Source organism: Anser brachyrhynchus (assembly GCF_964034855.1).
Source record: "Anser brachyrhynchus genome assembly, chromosome: 2".
NCBI lineage: Eukaryota > Metazoa > Chordata > Aves > Anseriformes > Anatidae > Anser > Anser brachyrhynchus.
In genome coordinates this window covers 55599035-55609575 of record NC_137695.1, presented here as the reverse complement: position 1 = coordinate 55609575, position 10541 = coordinate 55599035, and the positions used below count along the sequence as shown (strand labels likewise).

Here is a 10541-nt window from a genome sequence, read left to right as displayed (position 1 = left end):
ATTGCTTTGTGATATAGAAATAATATATTTTGATTATTTTCAGTTGCCATCTGGATTTTACAGTCTGTATGCTATTTTCAAAATAATATATGAATACAATTGATTTTATGAAGAATTAATAAGTGTTTCCATAGTTATTTTTATTATTATTGTTTTTATAATAACTTCTCATTAACACATGTCTAGAACTCATATATTTATAAATAACAGCAAAGGTTGTTGCTGTATTTTTTCAGGTGAACTTAGATTTCAGCCAATAAAACCGCACATTTAAAATGTCTTGCTCCCACTGATAAATTACATGGTATAGATGATAAATATTCTATGAAAAAAAATAAATCTATGAAAAAATAATGTATATAATAATATATATAATATATATTATATATTATATAGTATATATAAATATATACAAATATATATTATAAATATATATAATATATTATAAATATATATATAATATATATATATAAAATACTGAAGACATAATATTCTCAGATTTCTTATTTTGTCAATTTCAATCTTGAAAAATGTATGGTATGAACATGGTATGAACTAAAGTTTATTTCATGCATATGATATTAAACGTCAATTGCTAACACAGAGCTGAATTTCATGTATTAATCTTTATTTTTTTTCCTCTTAAAATTATTTTTAAGTTTGATCTGGAAAATTAGAATCAAGTTCAACCTGGTATTTAAGAGGTACTTGTACCTCTTAAAATAAAGGCTTGTCCTTATAGTTCTTGACTAGTTGGACAGATTTTTTCCTAAATAATAAAGCAGAAACCTTGTAAGTGCGAGTATCTGTTTATTAGATTGCAATATTCTCAACATCTGGAATGCGAACATTATTCTGAGCTATATCAAACAGAAAAAGTCAATTTAAACATATAAGCTGATTCAGAGCCCCGAATGCCAGCACAATTAATTTGATGTTGATTTCTCTTTTGCAAAGATGTGCAACAGAGTTTAACTAGGTAATTTTCCAATAATGTTCATAACTTCTGATTGAGTTGAACTATATCGTTTTAGAAACACATCAAACTTCTTTTGACCTAGTAACACAGAAAACTAATATTTAATTAGTCAAGTTTTTTCAACTGTTAATTACTTCAGTGGGACAAGAAGCACAGTGTTTCTGATCTCAGTTGGTCAATTTCAGCTTTCAATGAAAATACAACATATTCGTTCACTAGTACCAGAACTTTTTGTTTACTGTAGGTGCCTTTAGTCTGTTGTGAGGGCAGCTCTTAAAATTTGATTTTTCCTTAGTGTCGCATCCCAGGGTATATCCTGTTAGATCCTGAACATTTGTTGTAAATCTTCAACTAAACCTTCTCAATTTGTCATCAGCTTTCCAGATGTTTTACTGACCAACTAGAACAAATACTACTACAACAAGATTAATTAGTTTCATCTGTTTAGTTAAACTACATGAGATACAATGTCAGACATTAAAAGCAAATATGAAAAAAATGTTTACACAGATTAGGAAAACTGATTAATAGTCATAATTAATTTCTCAGAGTCTTCAGGATGCTTGTCATCACTCTAAAGAAGGAATCGAAAAATACATTGCACCTAAACAGCTATTAAACTTTTTCTTTTAAAGTAATATACAGTACAACCAGTTGTGTAGGTAGCCATGAAAACAATGAAGAAAAATTATGCTCAAAAGAGAAGAAAGTGTCATTCAGAGTAGGCATGCCATGCTCAATTTATTTTTAGCCTCAATACAGTGCTTTCAGAGAAACAATAAAGGTAGATCTAGTAAGGCAACTGTGTGTTTCAATTTTCTCATTGTATGATAGATGCGGACGCAGTACTGGCAACTCCAAAGAAAATAGAAGCACAAGAAATTTCATGTTAACAAAGTGAAATTTCAGTTCAACCTAGGAGGAACAGAGAGAAAAATAATAATAATAATAATAATAATAATAATAATAATAATAATAATAATAATAATAAAAGCTAAATAGTTGTTGTGGTAAAAAGGCCATAATATTTTTTATTTTTGAATTATGAATAATGGATTTTATTTTATGTTTTTACATTAGATGTCTTTATGTTCTTTATAGAAGACAAATATAGATCTGCATTCATATAAGAAAGGTGTAAAGGGTAAAATATATTATTTCTTTAGTGTTTAAAAAGTAATATAAACATTCATCTCCAATGAAACTGCCCAGTGATGAAGCTAATAACCTGCGTCAAAAGTATTCTTTCTATGCAGGCATGAAATGAAACAGTGTCTAGCTGTTATAGTGTGACATTAGGAAATGCCAGGCTCCCCAAAATACCTTTAAATAGCAGAGTCTGGTCCCTATGAGTGATAGGAGATGACATACTTCAAAGTTTATATGTCAGAATCTCTGGAGTAATTTTTAAGTGGAGATAACTGAGAACAGCCTAGAGAAGGATACACATATTTTAGAAGGTAAAAGTTGGGTTGTACACTAAATTTTTCATTTGGGCTAATTAACAACCTACAAATACACTTTCTAATTGTTACTGATTTAATAAATCCAGAGAAAGCCTTAGCTTACTTCTCAAAGAATCGCTGCAAAACTACATCTTAACAAACAAGACATGCATTTGTACTGCCCTAGCTCTTCCAGCACAGTCCTGTATGTTCTCTGCTGTCTGTCCCTTTTTGGCTGTTAGATGCGCCACCCACTGAAAAATAAATTAGTAAATAAATAAATAATCAATCAATCAAACTTTCCTTTGTCAGGAAAAAAAAATGCATTGTCGTTTCTGAAAATACTACCTGAAAACAGTGCCAAGTAACCTAACTAGAGTCTTGTAATCTTCACTCTAAAGATATTCCAGTCTGGAATTCAGATGTACAGAAATATTTTCCTTATCTAGCCTGTTTTAAAGAATTCAGTCTTTTGATAGCGTTGCTAATGTCTTTTTACAAAGTACAGAGAACATTACCAGTTTGTTAAGTACCAATCTGCTGTGTATCTTTTATTCATGCAGCTTGAAATATACTTTTCTACACAATATTCAGAGTTTATTGCACTTTTTTTTTTTTTAATCCAGAGAAATTATTTAATTTTAAAGTACTTTAAAAATGGACTCAGCAATAAAAGCACTTGAGCCAGTACTGCCTGCTTAGTTGGGTTTGGGCATTTTATGATGTTTCCTTTTACCAAGAAATCTTGGGCTAACTTCTTATCCATAAAGAAGTCTCTAAGATCCATTTTTTCTTTGATGTATGGTCCAAAACATAAATTAAAATTTCTGGGCTTCTTCAGTATTTCAGTTTTCCATTTTTAGCCTTCAGTATTTAGTTCAAATACCACATAACGACCCAAAAACATACATCAGCTTTGCTAATTTGACCTCTGTGTGTTTATGGAAGCAATTAAAAATAAAAAATGTGTTGCATATGGTCAGTCCTTGTAGTTTATGTCAAGCTAAACTTCCTGCTGTCATTTTCTGACAGGATACAACTAATTTAATGGTGTTCTACTATGTTACTACAATGAAAAACAGACGACCAAAAAGATCAATTTGAGAATGACATGAGTTTTACATGAAAATAAAGTTCACTTTACCTTTGCAGATGTCTGTATAAGTAAGGTCTACCTGAAATCCTGCAAATTGTGTGAAAAATTGGCCTCTTACCTTAGGCCATTTAGCTGAGACTTGAACATTTTAAGTCAAACCTCATCTGCTCATCTGCACACCTACAATCAGTGAAATCCTGTGGTGGAGTAGCTCTTTCCCCAGCTCAACTATGGTTAAGATTAATCAGTGTCACATTATCTCTCTATTGTCAATGGGCAACAGTCATATGTCCTGGTTCCAGTTAGGACAGAGTTAATTTTTCCTCGTAGTAGCTGGTAGGGTGCTATGTTTTGGATTAGGATGAGAAGAGCGCTGATAACATGCTGATGTTTTAATTGTTGCAGAGCAGTGTTTACACCAGGCCAAGGACTTTTCGGCTTCTCGCTCTGTCCTGCCAGCGAGCAGGCTAGGGGTGCAGCAAGAGCTGGGAGGGGACAGACCCAGGACAGCTGACCCAAACTGGCCAAAGGGGTATTCCATACCATCTGACGTCATGCTAAACAATATATAGGGGTGGCTGGCCGGGGTGGGGGGCCGGCTGCTCGGGGATAGGCTGGGCATCGGTCAGCGGGTGGTGAGCAATTGCATTGTGCATCACTTGTTTCGTACACATTATTATTATTATTAATACTATTATCATTATCACTATTATTATTATTGTTATTATTATATTCCTGTCTTAATAAACTGTCTTTATCTCAACTCACAGGCTTCACTTTCCCGTTTCTCTCCCCCATCCCAGAGAGGGAGGGGGGAGGGTGAGCGAACGGCTGTGTGGTGTTTAGCTGCCAGCCGGGTTAAACCACAACAGCATAAAAGGTGAGTGTGAACAGGCACTCGCTGATCACGTCTTGGACTCTGCAGCCTGCATGGTAGCCCAGTCTGGGATCTACCAAAGCTGTACATTCTGAAAGGTACCAGAAATAAGGAAGATTGGTGGAAATACTAAAATTGCCTTACCTGAACTGTAGCCAGAATGGAAATGTACTAACAACCAATTGTCTTGTGGTCCTATAAATAGTGTTCCTAAGCACAGAGCCCCTTGCACTCTCCAGGGGTCACAGTGGGCTGTGATCTTTCATTGCCCCCTGAGCTGGAACACTTCTTAGGGCAGACTCCTTGAGGTTCAAAGATCATCCATCCACTGTACACACAACAGAGAAGGGTGAGTAGTTCACCAAAAAAGGGGTAAGTTTGTAAGCGCACAACTGAGTTTAGAATACCCCCAACACCCTGCAGTAAGTCTCATGTGAACCTTGCCATTCTTGAATGTTTCAATTGTATTAAATTCTATTGCATAATTATGTTAAATTGGTTGATGACTAAGTATTGTTAAGAATCACATAATCTAATACTGTGATTTACCATAAAAGTATAATATAAATTTTAAATTGCTGTTGAATTGAAGTTGTGTAAAAATCTATACACAACAAAGCCATAACCTGCCATCAAAATTTATGCATATTAATAACCACTTAGGCATTCTTTTGTGTATAGACTTGAAATCTTCAGGCTTCCATGGAAACAATGCATCATGAAACTGTAAAGTACAGAAATCTGCCTTAAGAACCAAAACAATTGAAGAAAGAAACAATTGATTAAAGAAAAACTTTAATGAAATTACTGTAGTATTTGAGATGGTCACAGTGAAGCCGTAATTTATGTTAGGGTCAGAAACTCTTTCTCTAGATGGGCAATTAAGAGTTTAAATCTTTTCTAAAGAAGATTTTATTTGGTTGTAGTTGTTTTGTTTGTTTGTTGAATAGAAAGTTTGTACAGGTTTTGAAAAGATAACTATGAAACATTTAGTAGTTTAAGACACCATATTTGTGCTTATAGTCTTATTCTAGACATCAGTTTGAGGACTGTATATATTTAGACTTTCAGTTTTTCTCCAGCCAACATATTCACTTTGAAGATGTATTTGTGTGAATAAAGGTCACAGAATTAAGCTCTGACTTCTTCAATATACTGACATTGATAATAATAAAGATATTATCCCTTATATACAACAAAAATACTATTTTTTTTAGATCTTGCAACATTATATAAGATAGTCACCAATGGGAAATCTGCCCTTACATTCATTTTCACATTATCTGAAAAAGTTCTGAGCGATTGTTCCTAATTCACAAAGTATAAAACTCTGACAGATAATTATTTTCTAAAAGTTTTGAAGTCGTGTGTGTAAACTATAACATTAACTTGAAATATTTCTTATTTCTAATAGGTCATCGGTGAACTAGACATTAAATACAGTTTGCCTAAGTTACCATCCTCAAATGCATTAAAAACCTTTTCTAAAATCCTAGGTTACACAGAAATTCCGGCAGAACTCTAAAGAAAACTACATATGTGTGTCCTGGTTTTGGCAAGGATAGAGATAATTTTCCTCCTAGTAGCTGGCATGGTGCTATGTTTTGGATTTAAGATGAGAATAATGTTGATAACACACCGATGTTTTAATTGTTGCAGAGCAGTGCTTACACCAAGTCAAGGATATTTCAGCTTCTCACTTTGTCCTGCCAGTGAGTGGGCTGGGGATGCAGCTGGAGCTGTGAGGGGATAGAACCAGGACAGCTGACCCAAACTAGCCAAAGGGATATTCCATATGGCATCATGCTGAACGATTAATATGGGGTGGCTGGCCAGGGTTGGGGGACCAGCTGCTCAGGGATAGGCTGGGCATCGGCCAGCAGGTGGTGAGAAATTGCATTGTGCATCACTTGTTTTGTACACATTATTATTATTACTATTATCATTATTATTGTTATTTCTCTTTCTTTTCTGTCATATTAAACTATCTTTATCTCAACCCACAAGCTTTTGTTTCCCCAATTCTCTCTTCCATCCTACTGCAGGGGAAAGGTGGGGTGCAAAGAGCTATGTGGTGCTTAGCTGCCTGCCAGGTTAAACCGCAGCACTTTCCCAATTTTTTCTTAATGTAACCAATCTCTTTAAGAAAAAGGAGTACTTGTAAGGCAAATCATGGGTTCCTAGACTCTTACAACTAAGATATATTTAGATTTTTCATTAGGGTATGTGGAATTAAAAGTGACATAAATTCAGAAGCAGGTAATAGAATTAGTTAGAAAATCCTTAAAAATAAAACAAACTTCCATCAAAAAAAAAAAAAAAAAACAGCTGAACCTCTTTCAACACAAATCTGTGGTTGGCAATTGGCCAGCAATAGATGACTCTTAAAAAACTGCTTGGATGTCTGGAGTCCCTTGTGCTTTCTCATCACTGTCACAGAATTTTATCATCAAGGCACAGCCAGACAACATCTGCCAGTCAAGCTACAGGTAAATAAGACAGCTCTAGGCAATAACCAGAAATTCCAGATTTATTGCCCTGGAGGTGGTAGCCTGAAAAATCCTAAGAACATGGTTATCAGCTCCTCAGAAAAAGACTGGAGTCAAGCCACAAAAAGTATCATGGGTGTGCAAAGATCTGGGGCTATAGAGATTTTCAGTCCTAAGAGCAATGGGAATCACTGACTACAGGGCAGCAACATATGCTGAAACTCAGTGCATGCTTTAGGCACCTGAAAAAACATGTTGCTTAGTAACAACAGAATTTCCATTTCTGTAGAGCTACATGGCATGGTAGTTTAGCCAGTGTTTTCCTGATGTTTTGGAAAATGTCATTGGAATAGCTTTTTGGTGTTTTTGTTTTGTTTTGTTTTGTGTTGTTTTTTCATGTAGTTTTAGCTACCAGTCTTCACAGGTCTCAGCTTCACAGATCATGATATCAGCACCAAAGAGAACATTGTCAGGCATCTAAAGTGGTGAAAACAGCATAAGAATTTATAAGTAAGGATATGGTCCACTGTTTAACTTGGCACCTATTCTGGGCAGTCTGCACACAAGAACAGGTCTTCATCTGCTTGGAGAGAGGTTTCTATTTCTTGTGAAGAACCACCAAATCTATTCAGATTTAATTTTTTATTTTCTGGGGAACAAAAGGAGCCATAAAAGTGATCAAATTCCTGATCATGCAAGTTCTAAATATCTATGTCAGTATGGAATTCCTGCCAGTGTATGGATTTCAAAAAGTTTCTATCAAATAATGTCTGTAAAAATTTCTAGTTCACCTATCCAATGCTGTGAAAAAGTTAGCCAGAAGCTTTAATGCAACATTGGTTCCACAATTAAGATAAGTTAATTAGATAAGTTAAGATAGTGGCAGTTTATTTGTAATTTATGGAAACCTTAAAAAAAATTTTATGTCACACCCATCTATTAGAAGGGTTTGAGGAAGAGCCAGGGAACTACAGGCCTGTCAGTCTGACTTTGATGCCAGGAAAGGTGATGGAACAGGTCATCTTGAGTGCAATCACACAATGTGTGCAAGACAACCAGGAGATCAGGCCCAGTGAGCATGGGTTCATGAAAGGCAGGTCCTGCCTGACCAAACTCATCTCCTTCTATGACCAGGTAACCCACCTGGTGGATGAGGGAAAGGCTGTTGGTGTAGTCGACCTAGACTTCAGCAAGACCTTTGACATGGTCTCCCACAGTGTATCTCCTGGAGAAGCTGGCAGCCCATGACTCGGACAGGTACACTCTTTGGTGTAGTGACTGGAGTGAAATCCAGTTGGTGACCGGTCATGGGCAGTGTTACCCAGAGGTCATTGTTAGGACCCATTCTCTTTAATATTTTTAATTTGATTTGGTGATTTGGACGAGAGAATTGAGTGCACTCTCAGTAAGTTTGCAGACACCAAGTTGGGGGGAAGTGTTGATCTGCTGGAAGGCAAATAGGCCTTGTAGAGGGACCTGGACAGGTTGGATCGATGGGCAGAGGCCAATGGGATGAGATTCAACACGGCTAAGTGCTAGATCCTGAACTTTGGTCAAAAAAAAAAAAACAAAACACCCTACAACGCTACAGGCTTGGGGAAGAGTGGCTGGAAAGCTGTGCAGGGAAAAGGATCTGGGGGTATTAGTCAATGCTCACCTGAAATGAGACAGCAGGGTACCCAGGTGACCCAGAAGGCCAACAGTATCCTGGCTTTTATCAGGAATAGTGTAGCTAGAAGGACAAGGGAGGTGATCGTCCCTCTGTGCTCTGCTCTGGTGTAAGCCGAGCTTCAAGTACTGTGTTCAGTTTTGGGCCCTTCACTACAAGAAAGACATCAAGGCCCTGGAGCATGTCCAGAGAAGGGCTATGAAGCTGGTGAAGGGTCTAGAACACAAGTAATATGAGGAGCGGCTGAGGGAACTGGGATTGTTTAGTCTGGAGAAGAGGAGGCTCAGAGGAGACCTTATTGCTCTCTACAGCTACCTGAAAGGGAGTAGTGGGCTGGTGGGGGTCAGTCTCTAGGGATTGGACAAGAGGGAATGGCCTCAAGTCGTGCCAGGGGAGGTTTAGGGTGGAAATTAGGAGAAATTTCTTCTCAGAAAGAGTAGTCAGGCATTGGAACGGGTTACCCAGGGAGATGGTTGAGTCACTGTCCTTGGGGGTGTTTAGGAAAATGTTGGACATGGTGGTTAGGGACATGGTTTATTGGGTGATATTAGTGATAGGGGGATGGTTGGACCAGATGATCTTTGAGGTCTTTTCCAACCTTAATGCTTCTATGATTCAACGGAACTTTTGAAGCCAGAATTGTGTGTTCAGACACACAACAGTAAACAGCAAAACAGACCTGTGAGGGTAAAAAAAAGAATTCCCCAAGACTGTAGATACTCATGTATCCTGTTATTTTTACTCAAACAAGCAACTTCGAACCTGAAACACCTGAAATGAGTGCTTAAAGGAATGCAGAGAATAGAAAGATGTTGCAGTGAGCATCCATGCAAAAAGAACAGTATGAAAACAATTTAAAATAAATAATATGCAATTCATCTTGGCTCTATTTCAGTAAGATGCTATCAAAGCAGAATCTCAAGTAGCCTAAGAACTGAAAGAAGGCTCTTTTCCAGCAAAGAGCCTTTAGTTGTATTAGATATAGAAGTATCTTTGTCATCACATGATGTATAAGATTTAGCACACTTTCAAGACTAAATAGTGTCAGCAGTGGAAAATCAGTTCTCAAATTTCAGTAAGATATCTAATGATAAGGAACAAGATCATTTTGGCAAATATGCTGAAGTACTACTTCACTTTAAAATTTGAAAGAAAAAAAAATGTTGGTGTTAAGATTCTTACCTTTTGTGTGGAAAACTCTCTCCTCAGTCAACAGACAAACTCACTCAACTTCATCTTCATGCCTGGGTTAGAGTAATCAATCACTTACTTCTGTGCAAAGTAGATGCAAAATGCTCATAGTTCTAGATCTCCACCTACCTTAAGTTACTTTAGTTTCAGGAGAGGACTATTTAAAAGGAAAGAGAATGGTGATTCAGTCACATATGCATGTATGGCATATGCTGCATATTTTTTCTCTCTTTTCTACTGGCTGTCATCCCATTTATGCCCAGTACACCCTCTTCTAGGTGTGTTGGTTCTGCAGGACTTTGGAGAACGCTAGTCAACAGTTCCTGTCAACCAAGGATGCCCATAGAATACAGAACATTCACTGAGGACCACTGTTTTAACAACCTAGTGTAGTTAAGATTTGAGCTCTCAATTCTGAAAGTTTAAAAACATTTTGTTTCCTTTTCCTTAAAATTCCAATTCCATTTGTATCTTTAGAAATTTTGTCAAGATGTTGAGTATAATTTGACATGTGGATGTAGAGAATGACTATTGTGCTTTAGACAAGTCAGTTAAAAAGCAAATTCTTGATAATCTAGATTTTATGTCAGCACACAAAGTAACAAGCAAATGAGCAAAATACAGATGGATTTTTAACTACAATAACTATGTAATTTAGTTCAATAATATGCCCCAGTAAAATTAGAATATAATCATATAATCATGGTAGAACAGAAGCTAGTCCCTACAGATTTAACAGTAACAGAGAACTGCACTAAAATAGATTTCCATGTAGACAATAAAGTTCATCACGAA

General features: G+C 36.3%; 1 long non-coding RNA gene across 2 annotated transcripts; it reads right to left on the bottom strand.

Moving 5' to 3' along the window:
• Positions 1–647: 647 nt before the first annotated feature.
• LOC308189797 lies at positions 648–10085 on the bottom strand. 2 transcript variants are annotated; one of them, XR_013946614.1, is made up of 4 exons: positions 9876–10085; positions 9738–9799; positions 4542–4725; positions 648–1894 (listed from the first exon to the last, which is right to left on the bottom strand). It is a non-coding gene; the product is annotated as an uncharacterized lncRNA (long non-coding RNA). The 2 variants fall into 2 exon arrangements; XR_013946613.1 differs by having other exon boundaries at positions 9738–10085.
• Between the last annotated feature and the right edge of the window lie 456 nt (positions 10086–10541).